This window comes from Anopheles merus, chromosome 2L (genome assembly GCF_017562075.2).
Source record: "Anopheles merus strain MAF chromosome 2L, AmerM5.1, whole genome shotgun sequence".
Taxonomy (NCBI): domain Eukaryota; kingdom Metazoa; phylum Arthropoda; class Insecta; order Diptera; family Culicidae; genus Anopheles; species Anopheles merus.
In genome coordinates, this window is record NC_054083.1 from 51,605,453 (window position 1) to 51,621,325 (window position 15,873).

Below are 15,873 nucleotides of genomic sequence, written 5' to 3' on the forward strand. Positions count from 1 at the left end.
GGGCTGCATACGGCTTCCAACTCATCATCATCCGTCCCGAGCGCGCGTGTACACGACACCTTATCTGCCGTGTTTTTTATCGTGCTCAATCAAATGGCGGTAGAGGCCGAACTACTCATATTCAAACTATTTTACATCTAATGATCGCCCACCAGCAAACAAAACGTGGAACATGAAGCTGAAAGCTCTCCCTCCTTTATCCGCGACAGGTTTCATTCATAAAATTCATTACCGAAGCAAACGATGAATAACTGGATCCAGTGTAAAACTGCTTCCGCTCGAACCAATCAACCGTCCGAATGCCGAATGGAGCTGACATTTATACCTTTGCCCATCTACGACCGATCCATTCATCCAACGTCCGCCTTGCCTCTATAAACCTGGCCTCCCATTGGGGAGCACCATTGCAAGATTAGCCGAGCGGATTCGAGCGACGACGCGCGTAGGATTTGCTTCCTTTCCGTTTTACGGCCACCACTAACCAAGCACGGCGGGCGAAGTGATACACTCACGCACACACACACACACGCGTGGATCGAAAACCAATTCGTCCGCCCCCGGGTGTACTGGGTGCTTTGGCCGATTGGGCGTCTTGCGTATTTGCTGCGAAGGCGTCGGAATAAAGCAAGGTGAAACAGTCGAACAAACAGCAGCAGCAGCAGCAAACTTTTCAACCTTCAATCGACCATCGAAGCTGGTACAAGAGCACGGGGGGGGCACCATACACTGCTGTATGCAAACCGCCACCAGACCCCACAGCAGCAGCAGCAGCGGCGAGTGGCGACTTGTAAAAATAGTTCAGCAATGATATCAGCACACATGGAGCCGACGCCATCAGCAGTGGGGAGTGCACACTGCAAGTGGGTGTCTCTGGTGGAAGGAGGGCCCATACACCGCCACAGCCTGGCCAATCGATCTCGGCCAGCTCCACTTTAAATGGTGTGGTGCAATGTAGCGGGACAAGTGCAAGTGCAATTGCAAGATAGGTGTGTGTGTGTGCGCGCAAGCCGGGGTTGTTGGATTTGTTTTTTTGCTTTTGCACACAACTGCACAGAGTGATGGGTGCAGACATTAGCCACTTCACAAACCGTGCCATTCATAACCATGTATCGCACCTCTCCCACACGATATGCCAACCCGGACCCTAACAAACACGCTCCCCAAGACTGGGTGGAATCCACAGCCTCGAGAGATCCGAGTTCCGAATGACCGAATGTAGTTCATCGCCGTCGCCGCCGCCGCCGCCGCCGATTCAATCTCGCTGTGGTCCCGACGCCTCAAGGCAAACCGGTATATCGCACGGTAGCAATCTTCCCACCCGATGCACGGGCACGGCCACGGCAGGCGATGATTTCTGATAACCGGTAATCGACCGAACCGATGCACCACTGCATCTCTCTGGCAGTCTGCAACCATATGGAACGGGTTGGCCCTCGTGCCGACGCAGTCATTCCCTCTCATGGCCGTGGATGGGCGCGGTGTGCATCGTGGATTCGCCGCTGTGCAGTTTGTGTATGCGGCTGTTCATCCATTAAACAATCTTTTAGCACCTGCCTCATCGTCGGGGTCAATGAAGCGGAATGCGTTAAAAGGGCGCCAATCAAATCCTTCCCCGATGCATGCTATGAAATCGGGGGGGAAATATCAATAAAGTGGTTGAATGATTTGATTATACTATTTAGAATTACGAAACAACAAACAGTACCAATCAGCAGCCAGCATGAGGCATGTTTTTGAGGCATATTTTACAGAGCCCTCTGAGTAAGTGCTGATACGGTGGTGCTCTTCCATCAGCTCAGTGGACGAAATACCACTCCAATTAGTGTAATCTGTACGACACTCGGAACCGATTGGAGGGAACTCGTTCAAAGGTTGACCTGGGTGTCATATGAAGTCATCGGAGAATCAAACCCAAACCCTTCCAACCTGCGAGAGGTCATAGTTTTTTTCTTCTTCTGAGGTCATTGATTGACGGCGTGCATTCCACGGAGCTTGGGTAAGCGATCCCGCGGGACTTCATTCTGCTTCCCGTGGAAAACGATCATTTTCCCATGAGATACATCAGAGCGCGGTTAGAAGGCAGGCTTGTCGTGAGAGCAGCGGATAGTTGCAGTCGAGTGAGTTCTTCACGAACGAACCCATTTCACCCTTCGACCTGTCCATTGACCAAGAAACATCGGGAAAGGGTGGTGGAGAGCCAAAAAAAAACGGTTAGCTTACGCCCAGCATCTCCTCCCAAGCGGTTCGCGGGTGTGCCGTACCGTAGTTTACCGTAGAGACCAAAAATAACGCATGATGATTTCATATGCGGCTAATTTTAGAACACGAAAAGTAAACCTTGCCTGGCCGCTCATTCAAGCGGCCGTGTACTCTAAGCGAGGTTCTCGGATGGTTCACGAGCATTATGGTCGCGCGCAGTACTATCGAGAGGAAATTACGCCCGCATGCCTAATGGAACACTCTCCCAATGATGATGATGATGGTTTGGTACCACATTTGGGCAGCAGTTTTTCCGTTCGCCCAACGATTTCCACACGAGATGCTGGAAAAAGGTTAGACGTTGCCCGAGTATTCGAACGGGGCAGCAATGCGTTTAATGCGAGAACCAGGAAATCAGTTTCTACTACTACTGCTGCGCGATTCCAGTAGGCCGCTGCTGCTGATGCATTCCCCTGTTATCAGTATCTCTATGTACAGTCGTATACGGAGGAGGCCTTGGGTTCCAGTTACAGCAAAAGTCTGCTGGTTATCGTCGAGGAATGAGTGAGTGTTTGTGTTTTACACCCCATTGCTCCCCTGGCCGGCGGCCCTTTCCGTTGCTTTCCGGGAATTGCTTCTTTTCGTTCGACAGTGCCTTATTTTATGAATCACGCCCGATAGCATCCGCCTTTTGCCACCGATAAACGCATGAACAGTGGCGTGCTCTTTACCTCCTATTCCTCGTCATTAGACTTAGAGGTAACGCAGAGAGTTAGCCAGTCATTGTCCAAAAATTTACCTTTCGCCGTACTTTTGTTTACTTTTAATCTTCTTCTGTTCTTTCCGTCCTGTTCTTCTTCGTTCGGCTTCAGCGCAATTGGATTTTTCACACAACACAACCACCACAAAGAAGGTATACACGCCCCAGTGCCTTATCTTGGTGAGCACCTTTGGCTCCGTTCTTTTTTTTTGCCAAGCTGTGGACCAGCGTATAATTTGTGCAACTTTTTTTTTTGTTTCGTTCATATACCACCGCCCAAGAGGTGGGGAGGGTGAGCGCAATAGGTCTAACACGCACGCACACACACGACGCACCAGATGCAGAAATAGTGCCTCATTTTTCACTTTTACCAACTACAAATCGACCGTACACCACCGCCCACACGCCAAGCTGCAATTTAATGATCCACACGTACCTGTTTCGACGCGGTTGAGGATGTTTTTCACACGGAAAATTGCACGGAAAATGTTCGGGTGTATCGAGCGAAGAGGAGCCACGGCGAAGACGGCAATCACAAAACGCACACTGCACAGGAAACGATACAGCACTTTACAGATTTTGAGGGCGGCACAGATGCGTTTATTGCCGCGAAACGTTACGATAGCCACTTACACTACACCGTGTTGAATTAAAACATTTGTAACTAATCTAAATAAAAAGTTTAAAGGGGGAAAAAATACTGCCTCCGTCTTCCTCAACGCGAAGCGTTTGTTTTTTCAGTGAACGAAACAACTGTCACACAAACAATCGATTTTAACGAACGTCGCCAATTGGTCCGGAAACGTCAGGCGCGGTTTTTAACGAAACCATGCCGGCACGAGCTGTCAGATTCATATTTTCATCGCGATTGGCGGTTTCTTTTGGGGCCGGTTGGAAAGTTGGGGTAATTTATTGGTAAGGTCTATGTTAACAATTGCATTATTAGTTTGTGACAATTCTTTTGCTTTTGCAATTGGTGGTAGAAATGTATTCCATTATTAACATTAATAGCCTCGAAACAATATTGAAATAGATTCTTCCGAAAAACATAATCTTGTCGACGTAACAACATCTGGACATTGGCGGATTAAGTACTATGCAAACTAATCAGCCATGTGGGATCCCGAAAAAGGATATCCACCCCCCGCTCATAAGTAAATTTGCTTCTTCTCAATCCATCTCTAGTTTGATATTCCTTTTACAATTTCTCGCTCAACACTTTAGAAAAGTTTACATTCGTGTACACCGCTTAGGGCATTCACTCGTCACTGCCTCTCTAACACGCTCTTTCCCGTCTTTGTACAGACTACTCCAGTTATATTCTTTCATAACTGCACGCATTTATTGTTTTGAATGAGAATTGGAATTATTGAATCTTATAGGAGTCAGCGCGTCTTTCGATTAATCTACCTAGCTACTACCTATCATTCGACTTTAAAAATGCTATAAATTCTAGACCTATCGATGTCCTGCATTAGCTGACGATTCATAAGGAAAGGCAAAATAATAATAATTGCATAATAAATAATTGATCTGAACTCTAAATATCTGATGAGAACTTGCAATAGTTAACCACCAATTAATCAGATAATTGGTTGCTCAGCTTTTTTTTGAGACAATAAATGTATTAGATTACAATATTCGTCAGACAACATTACAAAATTACAAACTTCACAAAAAAGGAAGGGATATCGAATAACAAATACGAACTTATTTATACTTTTTTTTCAATTTGTTAAAATTTAATAACGATTTTCTTCGAAAAGAACAACCATAAACGAATCCACCCTGATGGGTCCACATGTACAAACATGTAGTAATCAAATTGAAGAGATTTTATGTCGTATAAAATTTAATTTTACATTTAAAAACTTGATTTTATCACGCTTTTTTTTTCAAATAAAATTACAACAACAGTATTCAGTCAGATTCTTCCAAAAAGTATTCCCCCATCCATCCATCGTTCGGTAGAATATGCTGCTCAGCCCCACCCTAAAGCCGAATACAGTAGTCCATTGGCCCGTGAAAGAAAAATCGCGCAGAAGATGCCGAAATCAGGCCCCAGTGCGCAGTTTTTCTTCGTCCGGATCCACCCACCTATATGTCGGTGGTGCGGCCACCGCGCGGGAAGCACGGCAAAGGGGTAGACAGAGAAGAGAGGAAAAACACACCGTTGATGGATTCCAACAAAAGCTGTTTTGCTACTGGTTGTTTGATATTTTCCTTGCCATAAAATCCCCTCACCAATATTGTCTAATGCGCGCACACAGACAGGGCTGAATAGCTGCTCTAGAATGGATGATGGGAGCGCCATGGGCAACGAACTCGCCTCCTTATGTGCTATTGTGCTGCGCTATCGGATGGGAAGGATCAGGTGCACAAATAAAGTACATAATGGAAGCTGGAGCGGTTCGTTTTTTTTAAGAAACAAAATGGCGATGCTTCTTGGAGGTGAAGATGCTGGCAAATCTTGCGAGAATTTGCAAGGTGGATGAACTGATGAGACGAAGCATGATTCAGACAAATTTCTTTGGGTTTTTTCGATTATTGTAGATAAAATAGATAGCCTTTGTGTAAGGATTAACGAGTAAACTCACATCTAATTCATTCTCCAGGGCTCCACGCAAACAGCATCAGAATTAAAATCAATACCCTGTGGTTTTCCCTGAAATAATCATCCAACACATTATAGCAATTGAAAGCACTGGTGCGTGTGTGTGTGAGTGAGTGTCCAGTACATAGAACTTTGCTCTTTTTATGACAATTCTTTCGACCTCTTCTCGCCACCCACTGTTCTCGCTTTACCGGCTATCAGCGGAAAATCTGCAAAGCTATCGTATCTTATTTTCCAGCCTTTCTGGCGCCATTTTATGTCATTGCTGATTGCCCGGAAAACCCTCCTCCGGATCCGTTCCAAGTCTCAAGCCTCAGCTAAGCCTATGTAGAAGCACCGCTCGGCAGCGTACCGGATGGTATTTTTGATTCTTTTTTTCCAGATTCACAAACTGTGACATGTGTGCGGGTACCGGAGTACTGGGGCCACCAAGTCTCTGCGCAAACCGCCATTTTATACTCGCGCTAGTAGTACATACCCCACGGGTTTCCATGCAGACTAGATTGAAACAGCACGGTCTACCATTTACGCAGTGTGTTTGTATATGTGCGTTATTTCCCGGCAAGCAGAGGGGTGGGGGGGGGGAGGGGGGCTATATTCAGCAGCTCCCGGGATTCTTCGCTCGATAGATTGACGCAGTGCAAAAGAAGCGGAAAAAGGGCAACCATTACCAACTAGCCGCCCAACTGGCGCCAGCTTGGTGGAGAACGGCTCTGCCTTTTTTTCTATTACACCCTGCTGTACTGCTGACGTTGATCGAGAATGCTCAAACAAAAAGGTAAGGCTATTGGGAGGAGAGAAAAAAAGCGCCAACAGAAGCTACTAAATGACCAATCGGAGTGTAATTCTTTGGTGGGAAAGGAAGCAACCTGTCATTCTTTGGCTTTAGGGGGGGAAGACGGCCAGGAGCTTTGTGCTAAGGAAGCAGATTCAAAGATTTGTAAGCATAAAGGCACGCACACACACACACACACCCAATGGGTGCTTATTTAGGTTCCCTTCCGCCATTGTTGCTAGTGGGAAATTTCCGCAGTAATACGCTTGTCAGCAGTTTCGGCTATGATTGTGCAATACACAACCGCATTATGCAAGCATAGCGAAACCGTGCTCAAAATCTTTTTGAAAAATAGTTGGAATGTGTCTGTACAATACTTTAGGTTTATGGTATAGTTCATTTGATTTACATTTTATTATAAAATAACACTATGTGTGTAAAATATACTTACACACAACGACATGGTAATGAGCAAAGTTGAAGGACGATCTCTTAGGAGCTTAGGACCTTTTCCTCAGGACCTGGTGAAAGAAAGATCAACAAGAGCATTAGGATAAAGCTGAAGTTATTTTATGTATTATTTTGACCGTGACACATAGGAAGACAATCTGTAGTGAAATACATACGATTACATTTCATTACTAACTTTAATGAAATAGCACCAATCAGCAGTACATTTCATGCATTACATGAGAGGGAAGAGGTTATTGAAACAACTCTAACTCTATTGCAAAATGTTCCGCACAACAATAGCTAACCGTTAATAAAGATTTATTACCATTACAAGTATCCGGTGTACGGTAAAGTAATTAGAACGTTAAGTAATCGACATTATCATCATCCGTTCGGGCGTAAGATATTCACCCGAAAACTCGTTCAAGTACCATTAAATCTCAGCCAAACGGATTCCCCTCCCTGCCCCTTCACATCCGGTCAACGCCCCGAGGATCAGGACAGATGCAGGCAACGGCGAGAGAAGAATGCACTTGAGCGTTGGAACTTTTATTTTACAAAAATTCATTCGCCACGCTGTGTGCCTAAGGAAGGAAAGTGAACCTTCTGCCGACCTGGTGGTACTGGTACTGGAACCCGGAACCCGCCGATGGAAAAGCGCAAATTGGTCCATAAATTTTCATTACCATCACGATTAATTGAATTAAGTTGTGCGTTGTGCGATCTTGTTGTGTGCTTGTGTGTCTGTGTGCGGGCTTTCGGGTGAACCTGTCTTCACTTCAACCCCAACTGGCTGAAAAAGGCCTACTGTGTCGGGTTGAAATCGAGCCGAGATTTATCGCCTTACCCTCACTCACTCTCACTCTCTCATTCCCTCTCTCTCTCTCGCTCTGTAGTCCACATTTCACATATTTCGCATGAGAGGGTGAAAAAATTGCACATTTTGTGCCGAATTGCCCGTTTGTCATCGCAGTAGATGAACCATTCGATTAAGCGTTTCCCAACAAAAGCAGCAGCAGCAAAAGGAGCAGGAAAAGGAATATTTTTGCACACCACCCGAAATCCCGAAAGCGAAAGGGAGGACGTAAGCGACACCACCACCTCCACCACACACCAGTAGTGACGATTATGACAGCATCCACAGCACAGTCCGTTCCGCGCGTGAGAGCAATGGTAATGTTTTCAATTAATTTGATTAAATTCCATCCGATTTTTAAGCTCCCTTCATGCACCGACGCACGGATTTCTATGTTGGCCGGTGTTTTGCTGTGCCACAATAATGCCATCATTCCCTTCCACGGGTTGGATGTTTATTGCACTTTCGTTGATTCGCATAAATAAGTCGTAAAGGCGTAAGGTTTGGGTACGGGACGGTAACCTTAAGAAGTTTGGTAACTAACCCGGATGGGTCGACGAACAGGGAAGGATAGCGACCATTACGGTTCATATATGTACGGCCTGCACCGGTCGAAGGGCTCATAATTGTGTCCCGCTTAACCGTTTATGCGTTCGTCAACCCTGTTTGCAATTTATGATGGAATAGGCTGTGGTGCTGTTGGCAGTACATTAGTGAAATAGAATTTTAGGAGTTTGGGATGTTCCACGAAATATAGTGCAAAACATTCATGAAAGCTTACCAAACAGATTCTACAGTATGTGAAGTGAATTTAGGAATTGAAATTGAACTCATCGTTATCTCAAACCCTTATCGATGTAATAGTTATCACTCCTTGTCACCACTTCAATTAACTTGTTTCAGTACACACTCTCCTCACAAGAACCGTTTAACCTTCCTTGTTCTAACATGCTCTCTACATGATTAATTAGCTTCGTTTAGCCTCCTAACAGCATGGGTATGAATATTTTACATCACCAACCGATGCCGAGGACGAGTAAACGGTCACGTGCAGGTGATTTGCCACTCGGGTGATGACTCTGCAACGATTCAGACGCAGACTCCTTTGCGTACATTAATCCAATAGCGTGCAGCGATTGGAAGGGGGAAACCGTCCTCCATTCCCGGGGTGTACGGAAAATGTGACATTTGTCATACACCGCACGAGGGGTGCAGCAGGGAGCGAGTCCTGCTTTCCATCGTTTTTCATCCCCTTTTCCATCTACAGAGTGCGCGCAAAAACGGACAAAAAGATAAATAAATATTCACTTTCCACGCCATGCAAACAAATCCCAATCCGGCACACAAAGGCGAGGAATATGGCAATGCATTACTGTAATAACATTATTTCTGTGTGCTGTGTGCAAGCAATTGCAAGCAAATCTTTCCCCTAGCTCCAAAGCACGGCCCGCCGTAACGTATACTCACAGAAGCAGCAGTGCCTGGGCCACCGTTTTTGGCCACCGTCCAAATGTTCCAAAGAGGCCGACAGAGCGTCACGGGCCCGGATGCGAACATCTTCGTAAAATCGGTTTCGGTTACTGTTTTGCATTGCGGAGTGCCTTCCGGTGCCGGCGATGGAGAAATATTGCCTTCCACGGGATTTGGCGTGGCCGCTGGAATTGGACTGATTTATGGTGGTTGTTCGTTGCTCGCTGCCTTCAATACTTTTATGTGCATGCGTGCTCGACCAAAGGTGCACGGCGACTTGAAGGAACCGACTCTTTCGTCGCTTGCTGTTCGCACGAGGCGCCTCATCACCATGGCGCGGTGCACCACCATCGAAGCAAGCCTCGCTGGATGGTGTTTTTCCAACTGTCACTGGAACTGTTTTTATTATTGTTTACTGTGAATGCTGTTTAATTGTCAGTTCTTCAGCGAACGGAGAGAAGGTTATTTATTTTAAACCCCCCCCCCCCCCCCCCCCCCCCCATATTCTAGGGACACAGGACACCGAGTGAGTCTTTCCAGATTAGATTCGGTGTGTTGCCTGGGAGATGGAACGGCTGGAATTTTTATCTCTTTATTTATTGCAGTTTTTATACAATTCTGCATCTTCATCACCATCACCATCATCCATCGATCCCGTCCGGTGAGGCATACTGTTGTCAAACACTTCACTTCCTGCTGCTTCGTTTCCGGATGTCCAGGGATGCGCGCAAAAAAAGCATCTATCGCGCTTCCTTCCCGCTCGGTCGTTTGGTGGTGACAATTAATTTTTCCCCCTTTTTACCACTTACTTTATAGATGGCATTTGGCAGCGCTGGGGTTGCGCGCTACGTTGCTGCGGGGTGGTGAAGCAATCGTCAAGCCAGGCGGAATGGGAAATCATAAAAAATCATTAAATTACGAGTTAATGATGCCTGGAAAATCGGTTCGTTTTAATACTGCTGCTGCTGCTGCGGCTGCTTTTGGATGAACTACAGCAGGAAGTGATGCCGGAATTGGTCGTTAATCTGAAGACACTGCTGAAAAGGCCGGCTAAAGGGGCTCACAACAGCACCGCGGATTAATCGTGAGTCATGGCAGGGTTGGGGGTTTCTTATTGTCTAACACTCCTTGCAAGAAGTCAGTGAAGTCGTGCGCGAACTTAGGATCTCGCTGATCGTTCCGGGTCCGTGTGTCGAGTCATGAATCGGCGTCCCTTTTTTGTTGATGATCCGAGTCAAACCGTTGGCGTGAAATTTTATATCATTTGTCATCGACATCAGTATCAATGAACCGTTGCTTTTTTTTTGTTCGTTGTAGTTGGAGCAAATGACATAAATATGCATGAATATGCGAATGCATTCGAGTCGAATGCTACGTATTTGTATCTATGGAGATATTACTTCGCGTCCATAAATTAATATGTATTCTTTATACATTCGAGATGGTCTATAAAAGTGAGGTCTTTATTTGGTTTTCGGTTTTTGGAAAGGTTATATGATGGGTGATCATTCTCCATGTTCTCCTCTCGGCATTGTCCTTTCTGCCATTGCATCAAACTATCCTGCCATAAAGCTGCTAGAAGTGCTGCTCTACCGCTTTAACTTTAAGGACAATAAATCTCCATTCGTTGTTGGATGACTCATACGCAGTGGTCCTTTCGCCGTCATGCATCAATACGCACCGTCGAGAGTGCCATTTTCTCTTGCTTGCTTCACTTGATTTTATTGTCTCCGCGAGGGGGGGTTAAGCGAGCGAGTTCTGGAAAACTATCTACCCTTTTTAGAGCAAAAAAAAAGGCCATAACCAACGCTGAGAGCATCACTGTCACTTTCTCTTGTTTAGATGGAAACCAGACAAGTGCAAGCGGGGGATTTGTGTCCCAAACATGGTGCTGGTTGTTGAGGCAGTATAACACAAAAATAGAAATAGTTTGTGACAAATTCTTACCAGCTTCCCTGATTTAAAATGATATTAAAATATGGGAAAAAAAACTATCCAACACTATCCTCGACATATCTCGGAGTGATAATCTTAATGGCATTTCCGGATATATACACTATCCCCGTCAGTGTCATCTTCCGTGGTACACAATTTGTATAAATTATGTTGTCACCCGTGTGTTGCGAGTTTACGGTTGATTTCAGATTTCGGGTTTACACCCTGGTTCGTGCGTGCAGCTATATACTTGATTTTGGGCGAAACGAATCCTATTTTGCTAACAAATGCTCTATTGGGAAGTTGGAAAATCTCATGGAGCGCGCGGAGACGAGGACAAGCATGACTTAGCGCAAAGCCATGTGGTTGTATGGTGGCGGCCAGCGCAATCGAATCGTCCCCGTGTGGAGTAGTTTGAGGGACGTCGTCTACCACCGCCAGCAGTACAATTGATTTGTTTTTATTTATGGCATTATTTTGATTCGATTCGCCTGCACACTTCCGCGTAACACAATCGAATCTCCGCCGATCAAGGAAGCCCGATATACAGCGTGCGAGGAGAAGGAGGAAATGGACATTGACTTGCGAAAAATAGCAAAACAAAAAAAACACTCCTTCCTTGGCAGAAAACTTTCAATCCTACCCGGAAGCTGAGACGGGGGGAAAAAAACCCCGGGACCGTTCGAACCGTATCGGACCTCATCCCGCCGTGGGATGATTGTCATCGATGAAAACAAATCGGCTGCACATTAGGAATTGGCCACTACAGGGGGATGGTGCTGACTGGTGATGTTACGGTAATAAAAATTGATGCGTCGGTCCCTTCGCCCCGGCGTATCGGTTCCGGTGCCGGTTGCCGAACGGTCGCTACTTCTTCCGGTGTGTGACGAATTGACGTACGTACCGAAAAGAACAGAACACAAGGATCACGTGGTAAGAAAAATGATCACTTGCGTACTAGCAGACTTGTAACGTTTGGACAATGTAATGCCTAATATCGGCACGTGGAAGCTAATGTTATCGATGACGGGGTGTGTATATTGAAGCTGTATGGGAAGCGCTGTTCATGGAACCAGCGGGGCCAATATTCATAAGGAATGGAATGTTTTGTACATATTTATATCTATTGTTGCAAACGGCACAAGTACGGCACACTTTCCCGGGAGTCAATTTCAACGTGCCATTTGTCATGGGCCTGCTAATAGCCGATTTTGGTACACACTATCATCACCAAAATCTGCCGTTTTACGGCGCTCCGTTCCTAATTGTTCAAAATAAAGAAACAAATTTGCGGGAGAAAGAGAAACAATCGCAGTAGCAACGGTAGTTGCTATGGCATGAGCAATCGATCTATCCAAGGTCGAAAGGGAACAGGTCGATGCGTTTAGAACAAACTGACAGAAAGCCATGGGAAATATGGTCGTTGATATGGAGCGAATGGGAGTCTTTTTTGCTATTTTGAACTCAGTTTTTGCTCCTGATTGCAAAAACTCTTTGTTCTATGGCTGATTTTATTCAAGGATCTATTTTATCATTCATCGCCGGGTTATAAGCAAAAATGGTATGCATATTGTACCAGTGTGTGCCGATTGGATGTTTCATTTTACTCTCAGGCTTTAACTGAAAGTAAATAGGACTTTTTTCATCCAGTTAGAACATGTACTGTGCTGTTTCATGCCTGTTAAACTATTCGTTCCTCCAGCAGGACCGTTACAAAAGGTAGTGATTAGTGGTCACGGAAAAGCAAACTATGAGGTTATCTGAATACATAGTAGGCTACAATTACTTCTCCTTTATTCTCCAAAAGTGATTGACCACAAGAAACATATCCAATATAATCTGCCGAACAGTAAATTCATCCACTTTTCCACGTTAACTATTACCGCAGGACTCCACACAGCATAACACGGAGCGCAACATAACAACTGACAGCTGCCAAACGCTTCAGAAAACGCTTCTTTGCTGGTAACATATTGTGAATATCCTTAGTAGGCAGCTCATTGCTCGTACAAAAGCTACCAACCTACTGCGAAGACCGACAGTTAATGAAACGCTTTACCCCCCTTTTGTATTGGAAAGCGTTCGGCAGCTGTCAGTTGTTATGTTGCGCTCCGTGTTATGCTGTGTGGAGTCCTGCGGTTAGCCGTTTGTTTGTAAACACTTTTTCATGAAACTGTCAAAAGCGAGATGAAACTGGCAACATAGCAACGGGCTTAGCATCGATCTGTTCTCCTCAATAGATCTTGGATCTATCGGTCAGATCAGAAGTTACATTTGCATCGCCTTCTTCGATGACCACTTTGCCGCTTGGTAATTTATGTTTCCTTTTTTCCGCACATCGCAAACACCACCGTCCTTTCAATATCGGTTTGCGCCATAAAATCATCCGCTTCAAACGAGCTGGAACGAAACATTCGTTCGTGGATGTTGATATACATATACCATATAAAACTGCTACTGCTATCCAATAAATCACCGAATCTGAATACGCGCAAAGGGGGTGCGCTTTACACGGCACCATTACAAACTTACTTTTATGCATGCTTTAGTCATGGATGGGTTAACCCATGGGCCGGTGATCAAAAGTTATCATCGTCCATAAAAGCTGCCTTTGCTACATTTTTAAGGAAATCTTTCGTTCTACCGTATTCCGTACCTCTCAGCACAATCCCAGAACGTCCAGTTTCCCCGAGACGCTCCGGGAACCGGAAACAAAAGGGCGGTAAAGTTACAAAAGATGCACAGTACTGCTCCTCCTCCGCGCAATTCCACGTGTTCTTGTTTCTTCATCGTCAACCACATTCTATTCTGACTTCTTGCAACAAAAAAGACCCATCTCCAAGAAACAACGCCAAACCGGGATAGGGAGGATTGGGGAAACTACTAAGAATAAAACTTCGGCTTCGGTACATAAAGGCTGGCGCCAAGATGGCGGCAAACTTTTCCACCGATGGCTTCCACTCTTGGGCGGGAAAGCAGCCCAATGGCGGCAACCCCGCCAGTTGGTGGCGTTTGCTGCTAGAAGCACAAACAAAAATACAGTTTCTGCCTCACAAAAGCGTCCACACGCTCAGCATTAGAGGAATGCTCTGCTTCGGTAGCTGAGGATGGATGATCAAGGTTTGTCCGTGGCAGTTCAACGAACGAGCGAACTTGTGTGATTGCGTACTGTCCGGATCCGCCCAAGAATGGAACGAATTCTTTAGCATGTGTTTCGTCTGTCTTGGAGGAGTAGGATGATGATGCTGGATGATGATAAGCCAACAGAACGGGTTGTCAAAACGCTATCGCCATTGGAGCCGCGCACAACACACAAATTGGATGGATTTCATCTGATAAATGGCACCGGGGGAAACGATCTCTCTCCGTTCGCAATTCATAAGCTCTTAGTACACTAATTTACTGCGTCAAACGTCGGGGAGAAGTTCAAGCAATTCTATGAGCTAGTTGTAAGGATTCCCAACGTCGATGAACGTTTGTCCATTATGTGATGTATCTCTGGTATGTCGTGCATTGATCTTCTTGGATTTTACAACATCAAACCCCTGAAACTGAATTGAAGTACCGAATGTTAGGATATTATTCCTTCGAGATAGGGAAAGAACTCCCAACTCCCATCATACCATGTAAATCAACACTCCTCCCCCTGCAGCAAGTGCAGTGATCATTAATCTTTCGAAACTTGAAACGGTCCGAGACTGGGAAGAACCTTTCCTTCAATCCGATATGTCTTACTTATGCCCTTCCAAGTGCAAACATTCTCGAACGCACCGATCAAAATCAATCGACCAAACGTTCTCCTCGGGATGGGAGCGTTTCCGTTCGGAATCAATTCACTCACACGCCGGGATACCTCTAGCCACGTGGCACGTGGGCATTCCATTGGCCGGGATATGTCAACGAGCGTAAACAGAACGAACAATCGCATAAACATACTCCATGGGCCTTCATCGGGAATCCACAACTCCCCGGTGTCCGCTTTCCAGCCTTCGCCAGTCCGACTTTTTGGGGGAGGCCTTCGACATAGGCCTCACAATTTTGAGCAACGTTGTTGTTTTGCTTCCTTCCTTCCTTCCTAGTGGGATGCTGCTGCTGCTGCTGCTGTGTACCTTTTGCTTCTCAAATGTTGCTAAAATGTTTACTCATCGGTTTCACTTACCCCAGGCCAGTAGGGCGGGGGAGAAGGGAGGACACAAACACACATCACGGCGTGCGTACGGGCGGGACGTCGTCGACGTCGTTGTTGTTCAGATTTGTTTTTCTTCCTGTGGCCGTTTATCATCTCGAAGTGGCGATCCTGTCTAGGCGGGAATGAAGTTGCAGAGACGATTCTATTTTTTTGGGTTCTCCCTCACGAAAGTTTTTTTCTTCCCCCTCGGCAGCGGCAGACATCCTTTGCTTCCTTGTGTAGCCGGGAGCGGGAAAAAAGGGGGAAAAACAAATGCCATCCCTGCTATGCCTTATCTGTGCTTGTTGTGTTTCGTGTAGCGTAAATGTATTTAGTTGTACACCGAACGAACCTTAAAATTGACGTCCACGTAAAGTGGTGTGTTTTTTGTGTATGTATATTATTATCGATGGCTTCACGCAGAAATGGACGAGCGTGGCGTGGTTAAAAAAGGGCCACGACGAGATTTTATCACCTTTATCATTGCGGAACTGTTGTTTTGTAACAGTAACAGTTTTGAAGCGAAGCAAACCACCAATAAATTAAGCCAGATGTAAATGGATGCATTGTTCCTGTGCGCGATCTCTAACGCAATCTGATGTTCCACACGCCCAGATGATGATAGACGGGGTCGAGATGTAAG

The 15,873-nt window shown here is 45.7% G+C and overlaps 1 protein-coding gene and 1 long non-coding RNA gene across 6 annotated transcripts in view; one reads left to right on the forward strand and one right to left on the reverse strand.

Moving 5' to 3' along the window:
* The window catches only part of LOC121591784 (talin-2), a 64,560-nt gene extending 55,142 nt beyond the window's left edge, over positions 1-9,418 (reverse strand). For 2 of the 4 annotated variants that reach the window (XM_041912730.1, XM_041912732.1), the window contains exon 1: positions 3,396-3,692. The gene's annotated coding sequence lies outside the window, so the exon portion shown is untranslated. Of the gene's footprint in view, positions 1-3,395; positions 3,693-6,799; positions 6,870-7,487; positions 7,505-9,124 lie in introns of those variants that run through there. The other 2 variants (XM_041912733.1, XM_041912735.1) reach the window with 2 other exon arrangements.
* Positions 2,185-3,487, forward strand: LOC121591792. Of its 2 annotated transcripts, none has more exons than XR_006004562.1 (3): positions 2,185-2,958; positions 3,072-3,139; positions 3,241-3,487. It is a non-coding gene; the product is annotated as an uncharacterized LOC121591792 (long non-coding RNA). The 2 variants fall into 2 exon arrangements; XR_006004563.1 differs by having other exon boundaries at positions 2,185-2,763.
* Positions 9,419-15,873: the final 6,455 nt, after the last annotated feature.